Here is a 17,397-nt window from a genome sequence, read left to right as displayed (position 1 = left end):
ACAAACTCCTGTGAGTTTAAGGGTCTAGCTGGGCAAAGCCTTAGAAAATTTGCTAAGGGTGTCCACTGTGTGGACACTGACAGAATCCGAATAAAATCCCTGAGACACCAAACTCCTGCTGTGCACCTAAAAATGAAAGCAGAGTAGACTGCAGGCAGCTGGGGTAGACTGCATGGGAGAGGGTAACAGGCAGGACCGCTCAGGGTCTGCAGGCCATGGCAGTCCTGTGCTGCTCAGGAGGAAGCGCTGCCCATACCCACCCTGGAGTCATGCCTGCTCTTTAGATCTGCCAAGGCTGGGAAACTGAGGGATAGTCTCAGAAGCAGTTCCAGAATAAGAAAACTGGAACCGAAGGGAAAGACACATTTTTCTCCCAGTTAGGGAAGGTGGTGAAGCAGGCCTGGTGGATTGGACTGTCAGGGAGAAAGGTGTATTTCCTGATTCGGGGTTAACGGTGATGACCTGGGAGCGTGTGGCTGCTGCAAAACACATGGTAAAACACATAGGAGTACTTACCATGAAGTAGCAGACCTTACACAGCAATGACGCTGGAGACTCTGAAGGCAGGACACAGAGGACTTTGCGCTGCAACAGCACGTTCCCTGGAAGGATGATACTCCCGTAAGGAAACTACATTTATGAACAATGACCTGAACACCCTGCCAGTGAAACAGAGATGACAACAAACTCCCTCACAGAGGCTGAGCAAGACCCACGTCCAGCCAGAGTCTGATACCCCATTAGGGTGGAGAGACCACCGCTTGGACATCACACCCGTGGCCACCACGTCCTGGGCTTGGGGATCTCAATGTGGTGGAAAATGTGGGTTCCCCGTTTCCAAATATCCACAAGGAGCCCCTCCCAGTTCTCTGAGGACTGGCCGCCCCTCAGCAGGCGGCTCCGGACAGGAAGGCGGTGCTCGTGGGGCTCGGACAGGAAGGTTTAACTCACCCTCGAGGCCTCATGTCTGAGTGGGGACAAGGAGATCCCACTCGCTTCGGGTCTGAGGCAAGGCTGGCAGGCGCCAGGAAGGCGGCGCCTGCGGGGGCTAAGCTAACATGGCGGCACTGCGTCCTCTCACGGCACGTGCAATGCTGCGTACAAAGCCTCGTGAAAACCCGCAGGGCATGACGGGTGCTCCGCCCTCTGCCAGCCCGCACCGGCACTGAAGCCCTTGGTGCTCATAGGGCGGGGCCTACAGTGGCGAGCACTTCCTCCTGGCCTTGCTGGGGAACCAGTTAAATTCCAAGTTCAGCGTCTTCGGAGCCAGGATCTGCAAATTCAAACTCAGGTGGCCTCACTGTCCTGTGTCTTTCAGAAAAAAACGGGAAGGAGGGAACAATTAAGGGAAAAACATATGGAATGAAATAAGTGTAGATATAAACTTTACAACTGACATCAAAATTCATTCAAAATCATCCTCAGACTTCAACTGCAATGCAAAACTTTACAGATTCGGGGAAGAAACAAAGAAGAAAATTTACATGGCCTTGGGTTTGGTGATGGGTTTTAACACACAACAACAACAAAAAGAATCTGATCCACAACAGAAAAAATAATACCATGGCTGTTATAATGTTCAATATTTATACTCTGTGAAAGACCAAGTTCAGAGAATAAAAAGACAAGCCAAAGAATGATAAGAAATATGTGCAAGATACATACTGAAGGAATAATTCACATTCTACATATAAAAAGAAGTCTTAAAACTCAACAAGAGTTTTAACACCCCAATTAAAAAGGGGTACATATCTCAACACACACCTGACCAAAGAAGATACATACATGGCAAAGAATCATACAAAGAGATGCTCAGCATCACATATCGTTAGGGAATAGCAGATTACAGCAGCAATGAGATACCACAGCACGCCTGCTAGAATGAATAAACTCTTTAAAAAAAAAAAAAAGGACAAACCATTGCTGGAGGAAGGGCAGGAATTCTCATTCATTGCTGGTAGAATGCATAATGGTATACAGTCACTTTGGAAGCCAGTGTAGAAGACTAGAATATGTCACTCCAAGATATAGCTCTTTTTATCATTGTTAGTATTTTGGACAGGGTCTCTGTCACCCAGGCGGGAGTGCAGTGGCACAAACGCAGATCACTGCCACCTTGAACTTCCAGGCTGAAGTGATCCTCAGCCTCTCAAGTAGCTGGGATTACAGGCATGAGCTACCACTGCCAAATAACTTTGTATGTGTGTGTACAGATGGGTCCTTGCTGTATTGCCCCAGCTAGTCTTGAACTCCTGGGCTCCATGGAGCCTCCTGCCTTGGGCTCCCAAAATGTTGGGATCATAGGCATGAGCCAACATGCCCAGCCCAATGTAAGCATTATTTTGAGCTGATAATTTTGAAACACTGCACACCCAGGAGAAGCGCTGAAAACAGGCCAGAAGTTACCTTTTTGTCACGGAAATTTACATCTGTGAAGGAGACCTACTTCCATTTGTAAAGGTGTCTCCCTCTCATACCAAGAAGAGAAGAATGACTATATCATGAGGGATTCTTAGCAATGCGGAAGGCAGGCACCACTTAAGTCTGAACAACAATGCTTGCTCTTGCTTACCTTGCTTTTCCTGGTTACCTCCTCAGTACTGACCCCCATGATACCCATTCTTTCTTTGTTTCACTTGAAGATAGTATGCAAGCCTGAACTCAGAGCCACCTCTTGGTGATTTAGTCATTTTTCCTGGCTGTTTCCTCCCACGCATACATAAAGAAAGCATTACTAAATTATACTAGTGAAAGCATGGTAATGTAAATTAAAATAAAACCCTAAGCCCCATGCCAACTGAATGGACCCCTCTTAGCCAGGCAAACCTCAGAGAAACCTTACAACTGAGTTCCAGGACTTTAGATACAAATGACCAGCATTTATGTTAGGAAAAAAATAAACATAGATCATAAGACTAACAAAACAGAATCCTTGTGACCAAAAGATACTGAATTATTAACAGGACCCAACCCCAACTCTAACACTAACCCTAACTGTAAAAACCCTAAGCCCTAACCACAGCTTTTGCCACTAAGATCAGGGACAAAGCAGAGATGCTCACTTTCACCTCTGCATGCAACATTATACTGAAAAACAAATCTGGAGGTAAGACATTACATGACATCAAATTATATTACAAGGCTACAGGAACCCAAACACCATGGTACTGGTGTAAAAAACTGAGACTAATCCAAGAGAACAAAATAAAGAACCCAGACATTAAACCATCTACCTAGCACCAACTAACTGATTTTTGACAAAGCAGAAAACATGCACTGAGGAAAGGAAGCCCTATTCAATAAACAGCGCTGGGAAAATTGGATATCCATATGCAGAAAAAGGAAACAGGGTACCTCTCTCACTATATACAAAAATCAATTCAAGGTGCATTGAAGAGTTAAATGAAAAGTATGAAACCATAAAAATTCTAGGGAAAAAGTAGGCAAACCTTTTTAGACATCAGCCAAGTCAAAGAATTTATGACTAAGACCCCAAAGCCAAATATAGCAACAACAAAAATAAATCAACAGGACTTAAGTAAATTAGGAAACTTGTGCACAGCAAAGGATATAATCAAAGCAGTGAATACACAGCCTACGGAATGGGCCAAAATATTTGCAACTATGCATCTGACAAAAGACTGATATCCAGAATATGCAAAGACCCAAACAAATCAGCAAGAAAAAAGTAAACATCCTCATCAAAAAGTGGGCAAAAGACCAGAAGTTTTTGAAAAGAAGATAGACAAACTGCCAAAAAACATGAAAAACTGCTAAACATTGTTAATCATGGAGAAATGCAAATTAAAACTACCATAAGGAAGCGCCTTGCCCCAATCAGAATGGCCATTATTAAAAAGACAAAAAACATGGCCAGGCGTGGTGGCTCACTCCTGTAATCCTAGCACTCCGGAAGGCCGAGGCCGGTGGATCGCTCGAGGTCAGGAGTTCGAGACCAGCCTGAGCAAGAGCGAGACCCCGTCTCTACTAAAAATAGAAGGAAATTATCTGGACAACTAAAAATATATAGAGAAAAAATTAGCCGGGCATAGTGGCACATGCCTGTAGTCCCAGCTACTCGGGAGGCTGACACAGTAAGATTGCATAAGCCCAGGAGTTTGAGGTTGCTGTGAGCTAGGCTGACGCCACGGCAATCATGCTAGCCTGGGCAACAAAGAGAGACTCTGCCTCAAAAAAAAAAAAAAAAAAAAAAAAAACACAAAAAACAACAGATGCTGCCACAGATGCATAGAGAAAGGAACGCTGATGCACTGGTCAGTCTACAAAATAGTAGAACCTCTATGGAAAACATTATGGAGACTCCTCAAAGAAAGAAATGTAGACCTACCATTCAATCCAGCAATCCCACTCCTGGGTATCTAGCCAAAGGAAATGAAGTCATTTTATCCAAAAGACACCAGCATCCAAATGTTGAGCACAGCACACTTCACAATTGCAAAGATGTGGAATCAACTTAAGTGCCATTAAATTCATAAGGGGACAAAAATGTGTGTGGGTGTGTGTACACACACACACACAAATACATGTATAAATATCACAGTGTGCTACTCAGCCATGAAAAGGAATGAAATACCAGCCTGAACAAGAGTGAGACCCAGTCTCTAAAAAAATAAAAATATTAGCTGGGGAATGTGGCATGTATCTGTAGTCCCAGCTACTCAGGAGGCTAAGACAGGAGGATCAGTTGAGCCCAGAGGATCACTTGAGCTTCGAGTGAGCTATGATCATGCCACTGCACTCTATCACGGCCACTAGAGGGAGACCCTATCTCAAAAAACAAAAGAGAATGAAATAATGTCATTTGCAGCAATGTGAGGGGAACTGGAGACCATTACCCTAAATGAACTATCTCGGGAATGGAAAACAAAACACCCTATGTTCTCACAAATAAGTGGGAGCTACTACATGGATACACAGAGGCACATGGCAATATAAGGGACATGAAAACCTAGAAGGGGGAGGAATGGACAGTGGGTGTAGAATAAAAACTTGCCCACATGAACACTATATTCTGATGACAGACACACCACCACCTCTGACTTCAGCACTACACACATAGCCATGTAACAAAAATACTTGTACCACCTTAATTAGTATTTTGAAAGAAAAAAATAAGATTGCACTGACAGTTCTATACAGAACAATTAGAGAAGAATGGGAAATAAAAATGCATCCATACATGAATGGAAAGTAAATCTATTCACAGATTCCAAATCACATCACCTTAAATATAGAAAATCCCAAAGAATTCAAAAAATTTATTTGAACCAGCAAACAAAAATGGATAGGTAACAGAACAACCTTTCAATACACAGAAATCCGTTTTATTTCTGTACTCTGGTGATCAAGAACATGGAAATGAAATTAAGACAAAAATTCCATTTGAATTATATCAACAAAAATAACCCACTCGAGAAAAAAATTAACAAATGTGCAAGACCTGTATGTGGAAAACTACAAAACATTATTGAAAAAAGCTAAAGAAAATCTAAACAAATGTCAAGACACTCCATGTTCATCGACTGGAGACTTAATATGTTTCAAGATGGCCATACGGCACAGGTGATCTCAAACCCAATGCAATCCCTACAAAAATCCAAAAAGGCCTCTCGGCAAAAAGGGACAAACTGATTCTAATATTAAAATGGAATTTTAAGGGCATACAAATAACCAAAACCTTCTTGAAAAAGAAAGACAAACATGGAGGTTCACACTTCCCTATATTGAATGTTAAATTTTACTGCAAAGCAACAACAATCAAAATAGGATGATACTGGCATGAAGGTACGCACATAGATCAATGAAATTGAACTGAGGGTCCAGATATAAATTCATACCTCTATGGTCAATTGATTGTGTACAAGCCCTGAGGTCCCTAAATTCCACAAGCAATGTCAGACAACTATCCACACGCACAGGAATGAAACTGTACCCTGACAGCATACCAAACAGAAAAATTGACCTCAAAATGGTCCACAGGCCTAAATGTAAAAGGTGAAAACATAAACCCTAGAAGAAAACATGGAGATAAACTTTCATAACGTTGGGCATAAGAATGGTTTCTTTGATCTGACACCACAAGCACAGCCATTAAAGAAAAATTTCCTCAAAATTAAAAACCTTTGGAAATCCAAAGACACCACCCAGAAAGATGACAACTGACAGAAGCATGTTATATATCTGATGAGGATCTCCTATCCAGTATATATAAGTAGCTTTTAAGACTGAACAGGAAAAAGTCAAACAACCAAATAACAACATGGATAAAGAGCCTAAAATTCACACTACACACACACACACACACACACACACACACACACACACACACACACAAAATAACAAATTGGCCAAAAAGCACATAAGAAGATATTACACGTTATTAGTTATTATGGTAATTCAAATTCCAACAACAATGACATAACCACTCACACACACTTTAAAAGCTATTGTTAAAAAAAATTAAAGATATCTGTCAGCAAGGATACAGAAAACCTGGATACCCTTAAACACTGCCTGTAGAAATATAAAATGGTACAGCCTGTGTGTAAACTAGTTGAATCTTCCCTCAAAAATTTACGTGCAGAATTACCATAGCTCAACAATTCCATTCCAAGGTACATACTCCAAAGATTAGAAAACAAGTGTTCAAACAAGAACTTGTACATGAATATTTATAACAGCCCTGTTCACAATAGCTGAAAGGTGCAAACAACCCAAACATCCGTCAACAGATGAATGGATAAGCAAAATTAGGTATATCATAACCTGATATATTATTCAGCCATAAAAAGGAAAGAGAAAACTGAAAGGGAGCAGCTGTTATGGGCACAATATGGCAGTACCTCAAAAATTAAGCATGGAATTCACTTACAACACAGTTATTCCACTTCTGGGTATATACTGAAAAGAACTGAAAACAGGGACTTGAACACCCATGTTCATGGCAGCATTATTCACTGTGCCAAAAGGTGGAAGCAACACAAGTGTCCACTGACAGATGAGTAGAAAAATAAAATGTGGTCCACCCACACAATGAAATATAATTCAGCCTTAAAAATGAGGAAATTCTGACAAATGCAACAACATTGTGCTAAGTGAACCAACCCAGGCACACGACAAATAGAGTATGCTCTACTTATGAGGTAGCTGGAGTAGTTTTCAGGGGCTGGGGGAAGAGAAAATATGAAGTAAGTGTTTAACAAGTACAGGGTTCCACTTGGGGATGATGAAAGAAATTCTGGAGATGAATGGCAGTCACAGTTACAAAAAAACATGGACGTGGTTCGTGCCACTGAAGTGTGCACTTAAGAATGGTGAATGCTGGCCCGGCGAGGTGGCTGAGGCCTGTAATCCTAGCCCTCTGGGAGGCTGAAGTGGGTGGATCGCTCGAGGTCAGGAGTTCAAGACCAGCCTGAGTGAGACCCCGTCTCTACTAAATATAGGAAGAAATTATCTGGCCAAGTAAAAAAAATACATATAGCAAAAAATTAGCCGGGCATGGAGGCGCATGTCTGTAGTCCCAGCTACTGGGGAGGCTGAGGCAGTAGGATCCGCTTAAGCCCAGGAGTTTGAGGTTGCTGTGAGCTACACTGATGCCATGGCACTCACTCTAGTCCGGGCAACAAAGTGAGACCCTGTCTCAAAAAAAAAAAAAAAAAAAAAAAGAATGGTGAATGCTGTAGTTACTCATACAGAAAAAAGGAATGAAGTAATGATGTATATCACAACATGGATGAACCTTGAAAACATCCTAAGTGAAAGAAATCAGACACAAAAGCCCACATATTATGATTCCACTTGTATGAAATGTCCAGAGCAAGCAAATCCATGGTGATGAAAAATAGATTAGTGCTTGCCAGGGACTTGGGGGACAGGGAAAGGAAAGTGACTTTGTAACGGGCTTTGAGTTTCCTTCAGAGGAAGAAAAAAAACATCTGTAACTATTAATAAATAGATGGTTGCACAACACGGGCAATGTACGACCCTCCATTGAATTATATATTCACAAGTGTTAAAATGGTGAAATTTTAAAAAGTGCTTTCAAATATTTATATACATTGTCATAATATGGACTAGGATTTTATCACTTAACTATATCGATTGGTGATGTAAACATAAGTGTGCAAACCTGAGATACCTTGCAACTGGTGCACATGCACATGTGCACACACACGGCTAGAGAATTACAGTAAGGTAATATGTGGTTCAATAAACTCTTATAAAATATCCATGATCAATTGAGTCATTTGCCTTTCATTTGGCAGGGAGATTTAATTTTTCTTTACTAATTATCCCAAATATAAATCCTGTATTTAGCTATTTCCTTGGTTTATATATAAATCAAAGGTGATTCTTACACACGATATATCAAATAATAATTTTTTTGGGGGGGGCCGGGAGCAGTGGCTCACGCCTACAATCCTAGGCTCAGAGATGTCGAGATGGGTGGATCCTTTGAGCTCAGGGGTTCGGGACCGGCCTGAGCAAGAGCCAGACTCCATCTCTACTAAAAATAGTAAGAGACTAGCTGGACAACTGAAAATATATAGAAAAAATTAGCGGGGTATGGTAATGCATGCCTGTTGTCCCAGATACTTGGGAGGCTGAGGCAGAAGGATGGCTTGAGCCCAGGATTTTGAGGTCTCTGTGAGCTAGGCTGACACCATGGCACCCCAGCCTGGGCAACACAGTGAGACTGTCTCAAAAGAAAGAAGAAAAGAAAGGTTTTCTGCTTTGAAAAATCGCATCATCCACTTTTTCTACTGTTAGATATTACAAACTGCTGTGACTTTAAGGGTCTAGCTGGGCAAAGCCTTAGAAAATTTGCTAACGGTGTCCAATGTGTGGACAGGTTGATGGAACCCTAATAAAACCCCTGAGATACCAAAAGCCTGCTGTGCACCTAAAAATGAAAGCAGAGTAGACTGCCAACAGCTGGGGTAGACTGCATGGGAGAGGGTAGCAGACAGGACCGCTCAGGGTCTACAGGCCATGGCAGTCCTGTCCTGCTCAGGAAAAAGTGCTGCCCACACCCACCTTGGAGTTATCTCTGCTCTTTAGATCTGCCAAGGCTAGGAAACTGAGGGATAGTCTCAGAAACAGTTCCAGAAAAAGAAAACTGGAACTGAAGGGAAACACACACTTTTCTCCCAGTTGGGGAAGGCGGTGAAGTAGGCCTGCTGGATTGGACTGTCAGGGAGAAAGGTGTATTTCCTGATTCGGGGTTAAAGAGGATGACCTGGGAGTGTGTGGCTGCTGCGAAACACATGGTAAAACACATAGGAGTACTTACCATGAAGTAGCAGACCTCACACAGCAATGACGCTGGAGACTCTAAAGGCAAGGCATAGAGGACTTTGCGCTGTGATGGCACGTTCCCTGGAAGGATGAAATTCCTGTAAGGAAACTACATTTATAAACAACGACCTGAACACCCTGCCCGTAAAACAGAGATGACAACGAACTCCCTCACAGAGGCTGAGCCAGACCCACATCCAGCGCAGAGTCTGATACCCCATTAGGGTGGAGAGGCCACTGCGTGGACGTCACAACCGTGGCCACCACGTTCTGGGCATGGGGGACCACAGTGTGGTGGAAACTGTGCGTTCCCCATTTCCAAATGTCCACACGGAGCCCCTCCCGCGTCTCTGAGGACCGGATGCCCCTCAGCAGGCGGCTGCGGACAGGAAGGCGGCTGCGGCCAGGAAGGCGGTGCCTGTGGGGCTCGGACAGGAAGGTTGAACTCACCCTGGGGGCCTCAAGTCTGAGAGAGGACCAAGAGGTCGCATTCCCTTCGGGTCTGAGGCCAGACAGGCAGGCGCCAGGGAGGCGGCGCCTGCGGGGGTAAAGCTAACATGGCGGCACTGCGTCCTCTCACGGCACGTGAAATGCTGCGTACAAAGCCTCGTGCAAAGCCGCAGGGCATGACGGGTGCTCCGCCCCCTGCCATCCCGCCCCACCTGAGAGCAGAGGTATGCGCCAGCTGAGACTCTGCCCTGTGTCGGGAGCCCCCCACTCCTGTTGGGAGCTGGGTTCTGGTGCAGACGGGGGCGGGGATGGAGAGAACTCTCAGCAGGCCCCCGGGGCCTTTTCCCCTTTGTTCCCTGCACTGCAGTGTGTGTGTATAGGGCCCTGTCTCCCTCCCTGGAAACTACACCCCCTCCTCATTGTCATGTAGGGGCTGAGCCTAGAGACCGGCTGCCCCCCAGGTGGATGGGACTTGGGGATATCTACATGGGACATGCACACCGGGGGTCTGACGGTGGGGTCCCACCAAGGCACTCGCCCTATCCTGGGAGGATCAATGTGCCCCCCGCCTGCCCACTCCATGGTCAGCCTGTCGCCCTTGACAGTTTTTAGAGGCCAGAGACCTCTCCTGGGGGGCTATGGTCCCGACCCGCAGGGAGCCACTCCTGTTGTGGGTGGGGGTGGAGCTGCCCGGTGCTTGGGGGCTTTTGGGGACACCTATGGCAGCATAAGCCCACCTCCAGCCCCCAGCCCAGAAGGACCCTCAGCCCCCAAGAGCCTCTGCTCCTTCAGGGGCTCATCCCAATAGGCCTGGGTGACCTGAGGACCTGGGCCCAGCATACGCTATTGGGCTGATGGGCACGTGTGCACCACGAATGCAGGCATGGGGCCAGCGGGGCCTGGGCCTGAGGCCCTGGGACGCGGGTGGGTGAGCCTGGGCCCTGGCGCTCAGGGGCCTGCAGTACAGTATTATTACGGCACCAAGGACGTCAGCACCGGCGGCCTCTGCGTCTGCCATGGCCACGCGGATGTCTGCAATGTCAAGGACCCTTCGGACCCTCTCAGGAAAGGCCATTTCAGGTGAGGCCCTTCAGGTGAGGCTGCTTTCAGCTGGGCCCCCCCCCCTCAGGTGAAGACCTTTTCAGGTAAGACCCTGTTAGCTAGGTCCCTCCAGCTGAGGCCCTGTCAGGTGAGGCCCCTTTCAGTCCTTTTCAGGTAAGGCCCCTTCAACTTTGGCTGCTTTCAGGTGAGTCACCTCTCCGATGAGGCTCCTTTAGGTGAGGTCCTCTCAGTAGCTACTTCAACTGAGGCACTCACAGCTGAGGCCCCTTTAAGCTGAGGTCCTTCCCAGGTGAGGCCCCTCTCAGTTGGGGACCCTGTCAGGTGATGTCCTTTTCAGCTGAGGGACGCTCTCAGCCGAGACCCTTTTCAGCGGAAGCCCTTTCAGCTGAGGGGCCTCTCAGGTGAGGGGCCTCTGAGAAGAGAAGAGGCCCCTTACAGGTGAGGCCCTTTCAGCTGAGGACTCCCCCCCCCAGGTGAGGCTCCTCTCAGGCGAGACCCACTCACCTGAGAACACTTTCAGTGCAGGTCCCTGTATGGTGAGTCCGCTTTAGGTGAGGTCCTTTCAGCTGAGGGCCCTTTAAGCAGAGGCCCCTCCCAGGGGCCTCCCCGTTTTTCTGAAAGTCACAGGACAGTGAGCCCATCTGAGTTTGAATTTCCAAATCCTGGCTCCAAAGATGCTGAACTCGGATTTTAACTGGTTCCCCAGCAAGGCCAGGAGGGAGTGCTCTCCACCGTTCCCCCGCCCCATGAGCACCTAGGGCTGCAGGGGAAGTGCGGGCTGACAGGGGGCGGCACGACCGTCATGCCCCGCGGCTTTGCACGCAGCGTTGCACGTGGCGTGAGAGGACGCAACGCCGCCATGTTAGCCTCGCCCAGCAGGCGCCAGTTCCCTGCTGCCTGCCGGCCTTGCCTCAGACTTGAGCGAGTGCGACCTCCTTGTCCTCACTCAGACGTGAGGCCCCGAGGGTGACTTCAACCTTCCTGTCCGAGCCCCATGAGCACCGCCTTCCTGTCTGCAGCCGCCTGCTGAGGGGCGGCCGGTCCTCAGAGAACCGGGAGGGGCTCCGTGTGGACATTTGGAAACGAGGAACGCACAGTTTCCACGGCACTGAGGTCCCCCATGCCCAGGACGTGGTGGCCACGGGTGTGACGTCCACGCGGTGGCCTCTCCACCCTAATGCGGTATCAGACTCTGAGCTGGACATGGGTTTGGCTCAGCCTCTGTGAGGGAGTTCGTTGTCATCTCTGTTTTACTGGCAGGGTGTTCAGGTGGTTGTTCATAAATGTAGTTTCCTTATACTAATTTCATCCTTCCAGGGAACATGCCATCACAGCACAAAGTCCTCTGTGGCCTGCCTTCAGAGTCTCCAGGGTCATTGCTGTGTGAGGTCTGCTACTTCATGGTAAGTACTCCCGTGTGTTTTACCATGTGTTTCGCAGCAGCCACACACTCCCAGGTCATCCCCTTTAACCCCAAATCAGGAAATACACCTTTCTCCCTGACAGTCCAATCCACCAGGCCAGCTTCACTGCCATCCCCAACTGGGAGAAAAATGTGTCTTTCCCTTCGGTTCCAGTTTTCTTTTTCTGGAACTGTTTCTGAAACTATCCCTCAGTTTCTCAGCCTTGGCAGATCTAAAGAGCAGAGATGACTCCAAGATGGGTGTGGGCAGGGTTTCCTCCTGAGCAGCACAGGACTGGCCATGGCCTGCAGACCCTGGGTGGTCCTGCCTGCTACCCTCTCCCATGCAGTCTACCCCAGCTGCCTGCAGTCTACTCTGCTTTCATTTTTAGGTGCACAGAAGGCTTTTGGTGTCTCGGGTCTTTTGTTCATGTTCTGTCAACCTGTCCACACATTGGGCACCCTTAGCAAATTTTCTAAGGCTTTGCCCAGCTACACCTTTAAAGTCACAGCAGTTTGTAATATCTAACAGTAGAAAAAGTGGATGATGTGATTTTTCAAAAGACAAAAAGATTTCTCTTTTTCTTTCTCTCTTTTGAGACAGATTCTCACTGTGATGCCCGGGCTGGAGTGCCATGGCATCAGCCTAGCTCACAGAAACCTCAAAATCCTGGGCTCAAGCCGTCCTTCTGCCTGAGCCTCCCAAGTATCTGGGGCTACAGGCATGCACTACCATAGCTGGCTAATTTTTTCTATATATTTTTAGTTGCCCAGCTAGTCTCTTACTATTTTTAGTAGAGATGGGGTCTCGCTCTTGCTCAGGCCGATCCCGAACTCCTGAGCTCAAACGATTTTCCCACCTTGGCCTCCCAGAGTGTAGGATTATATGCATGAGCCACCACTCCCAGACCCCCCCTAAAAATTATTATTTGATATATCGTATGTAAGAATCACATTCGATTTGTATATAAACCATGGAAATAGTACCTAAACACAGGGTTTATATTTGGGATAATTAGGAAAGAAAAATTAAATCTCACTGCCAAATGAAAAGCAAATGACTCAGTTCATCATGGAAATTTCATAAGAGTTTACTGAACCACATATTACCTTACTGTAATTCTCTAGCCCTATGTGTGTGCACAGCAGTTGCAAGGTATCTCAGGTTTGCACATTTATGTTTACATCACCAATCGATATAGTTAAGTGATAAAGTCCTAGTCCATATTATGACAATGTATATAAACATTTGAAAGCACCTTTGAAAATTTCACCATTTTTACGACTTGTGAATATATAATTCAATGGAGTGTCGTACATTGCCCGTGTTGTGCAACCATCTATTTATTAATAGTTACAGATGTTTTTTTTTCTTCCTCTGAAGGAAACTCAAAGCCCGTTACGAAGTCACTTTCCTTTCCCTGTCCCCCAAGTCCCTGGCAAGCACTAATATATTTCTCATCTCCGTGGATTTGCCTGCTCTGGACATTTTATATAAATGGACTCAGGGCAAACGTCATGTAGGACGTTTTTGAGGTTCATCCATGTTGTAATATACATCAGTACTTCATTCCTTTTTTCTGTATGATTAAATACATACAGCATTCACCATTCTTAAGTGCACACTTCAGTGGCATGAACCACATGAACATTGTTGCATAACCATCACCTCCATCCATCTCCAGAATTTTTTTCTTCTTCCCCAAGTGGAACCCTGTACTTGTTAAACGCCCACTTCGTATTTTCTCTAGTCCTAGCCCCTGGAAACTACTCCAGCTACCTCATAAGTAGACCATACTCTATTTGTTGTTGTATGCCTGGGTTGTTTCACTTAGCACGATGTTGTTATGTATGTCAGAATTTCCTCATTTTTAAGGCTGAATTATATTTCGTTGTGTGGATGGACCACATTTTATTGTTCTTTCTTTTTTTTTTTTTTTTTTGAGACAGAGTCTCACTTTGTTGCCCAGGCTAGAGTGCCGTGGTGTCAGCCTAGCTCACAGCAACCTCAAACTCCTGGACTTAAGTGATCCCACTGCCTCAGCCTCCCAAGTAGCTGGGACTACAGGCATGTGCCACCATGCCCGGCTAATTTTTTCTATATATATATTTTTTAGTTGTCCATATAATTTTTATTTCTATTTTTACTAGAGACAGGGTCTCACTCAGGCTGGTCTCAAACTCCTGACCTCGAACGATCCACCCGCCTTGGCCTCCCAGAGGGCTAGTATTACAGGCATGAGCCATCACGCCCAGCCACATTTTATTTTTCTACTCATCTGTCAGTGGACACTTGTGTTGCCTCCACCTTTTGGCACAGTGAATAATGCTGCCATGAACGTGGGTGTTCGAGTCCCTGTTTTCAGTTCTTTTCAGTATATACCCAGAAGTGGAATCACTGTGTTGTAAGTGAATTCCATGCTTAATTTTTGAGGTACTGCCATATTGTGCCCATAACAGCTGCTCCCTTTCAGTTTTCTCTTTCCTTTTTATGGCTGAATAATATATCAGGTTATGATATACCTAATTTTGCTTATCCATCCATCTGTTGACGGATGTTTGGGTTGTTTGCACCTTTCAGCTATTGTGAACAGGGCTGTTATAAATATTCATGTACAAGTTCTTGTTTGAACACTTGTTTTCTAACCTTTGGAATATGTACCTTGGAATGGAATTGTTGAGCTATGGTAATTCTGCACGTAAATTTTTGAGGGAAGATTCAACTAGTTTACACACAGGCTGTACCATTTTATATTTCTACAGGCAGTGTTTAAGGGTATCCAGGTTTTCTGCGTCCTTGCCAACAGATATCTTCAGTTGTTTTCAACAATAGCCTTTCTAGTGTGTGCGAGTGGGTATGTCATTGTGGTTGGAATTTGAATTTCGGACGACCTGTGTCCTGTGCGTGGACTCTGAACAGGGCCCGTTGCTTCTGTCAGGATGACCTGGGACCCTGGCCTGGAATCTGAGCAGTCACAGTTGGTGCAGTCTGTGAGGACAACCTGTGACCTGTGACCTTGGTGCAGAGTCTGCATAGTCACAGTCTCTGCTGTCTGTCAGGAAGTGAGCAGGAGGCAGGGGGCCCCACTCTCAACCATGGGGTGCACACCCTTGCACATCCCGGGCTGCTCCCTTGCCCAGGGCACCTGCAGTGACACAGGACTGTGTGAGGTGGAGATGGGCCTGGGGCTGCATGCAGGTTGCTCTTCTGAATTCAAGTGAAGTTTGGGGAAGACACTTTTATACAAAACATGAGAGGAGCTATTTTACCTACAGTTTTTGAAGTTTTTAATGCAACTCACCTCCCTCAGTACAGAACATAGGGTAGATGCAGCCACATTACAGATGGGCGAGCTCAGGGGAGCTCAGAGGAGTGAGGCTTCAGGGTGGGAGACAGGAGCCTCTATGTGTCCAGAAATGACTGAGGTACCCTATGTGGGCAGAGAGAGCCAACCCTGGTTTCCTACCACCTTCCTCTTGCCTCCCACAGCTCCCACTGGAACAGCCTCCTGGCCCACAGTAGCAAGGGCTCTGGCCATCACACACGTGCTCGACACCTGATAATGAGGAAGAGATGGGGAATGGCGGCTCTTCCCTTCCAGGTCAGCGCAGGAATTCCAGTGGCCCTCTGCTTATCACTGAGTCCTGTCTCCACCCTGGGATGTCCAGGAGCCAGGAAGAAAAAGCCTTCTTAGATGCCCTGTCCAGCGAGATCCTGATCTCTTACAGAAAAGGAAGAAAGACATGCATTGAGGTAACCTAGTGGCAATCACAGTGGACCACAAATTGGGACTCCCGGGAGAGTCCCCAGAAGATCTGTGGTCTGTAGCCCAGGCACCCCAGGTATTTAGGCAACCTGGGACATCCCACACATGAACCCTGGTCCACGGGCCACTTCTGCCAAGGTGATTTAGGAAACCTGATACATCACACAGATAAGCCCTGGTCTGTACACCAGTCCCCCCCAGGGATTTAGGGAACCTCGGACAGCCTAGAGATGAGCCCTGGTCTGTACACAGGTACCCTCAGGGATTTAGGGAACCTGGAACAGCCCACAGATCAGCTCTGGTTTGTAGACCAGTCCCACCAGGGATTTAGAGAACCTGGGACAGCCCACAGATGAGCCCTAGTTTTTAGATCACTCCACCCACCTTGTAGGGACCTGGGACATCCCATAGATGAGTCCTGGTCTTTATGTCAGTCCACCCTGGGATATAGGGAACCTGGGAGAACTCTGTTCTGTAGGCTAGTCCCCCCAGGGATTTAGGGAAGCTGGGACATCCCACAGATCATCCCTGGTCTCTAGGCCATTCTTCCAAGGGATTTAGGGAGCCAGGGACATACCAGAGATGAGCTCTGGTCTGTAGGCTAGTCCCACCAGGGATTTAGGGAACCTGGTACAGCCCAGAGATGAACCTGGTCAGTAGGACAATCCCCACCCCTGGAATTTAGGGAATGTTGGACAGCCCACAGGTGAGCCCTGGTCTGTAGTCCAGTCCCCCTAAGGGATTTACGGAACCTGGGACAGCCCACAGATGAGCCCTGGTCTGTAGACCAGGCCCTAAAGCAATTTAGGGAATATGGGACATCCCACAGATGATCCCTGGTTTGTAGGGCAGTCCTCCCAAGAATTTGGGGAACTTGGGATTTCCCACAGTTGAGCCCTGGTATGTAGACATTCCCTCAGTGATTTTGCCAACCTGCGACACACCACAGATGAGCCCTGGTCTCTTGACCAGTCTCCTCAAGGACACAGGGAACCTGTGACAAGCAGCAGATGAGCCCTGGTTTACAAACAGTCCACCCATGGATTTAGGGAACCTGGGACATCCCACAGATTAGCCCTGGTTTCTAGATCAGGTCTCCCAGGTATTTGGGAAATCTGGGACATCCCACAGATGAGCTCTGGTCTGCAAGTGAGTCCCTACAGTGATTTAGGGAACCTGGGAAATCCCACAGAGGAGTCTCGGTCTATAGACAGTCACGCCAGGGATTTAGGGAACCTGGGACAGCCCACAGATGAGCTCTGGAGTGGAGGGCAGTAATCCCCCAAAGATTTAGGTAACCTGGGACAGCCCAAAGATGAGCCGTGTCTCTATGTTGGTCCCCCTTGGGATGTAGAGAACCTCGAGCATCCCACAGATAGGCCCTGGTGTGTAGGCCAG

At 46.8% G+C, this 17,397-nt stretch overlaps 1 long non-coding RNA gene across 2 annotated transcripts; it reads right to left on the bottom strand.

Moving 5' to 3' along the window:
* Nucleotides 1-583: 583 nt before the first annotated feature.
* On the bottom strand, nt 584-9,864 carry LOC123622485. Of its 2 annotated transcripts, none has more exons than XR_006729510.1 (3): nt 9,769-9,864; nt 9,314-9,399; nt 584-602 (listed from the first exon to the last, which is right to left on the bottom strand). It is a non-coding gene; the product is annotated as an uncharacterized LOC123622485 (long non-coding RNA). The 2 variants fall into 2 exon arrangements; XR_006729511.1 differs by lacking the exon at nt 9,769-9,864 and adding an exon at nt 9,494-9,508.
* Nucleotides 9,865-17,397: the final 7,533 nt, after the last annotated feature.

Source organism: Lemur catta, chromosome 17 (assembly GCF_020740605.2).
Source record: "Lemur catta isolate mLemCat1 chromosome 17, mLemCat1.pri, whole genome shotgun sequence".
In the NCBI taxonomy this organism is placed as follows: Eukaryota; Metazoa; Chordata; class Mammalia; order Primates; family Lemuridae; genus Lemur; species Lemur catta.
This window is presented reverse-complemented; position numbering and strand designations above follow the sequence as displayed.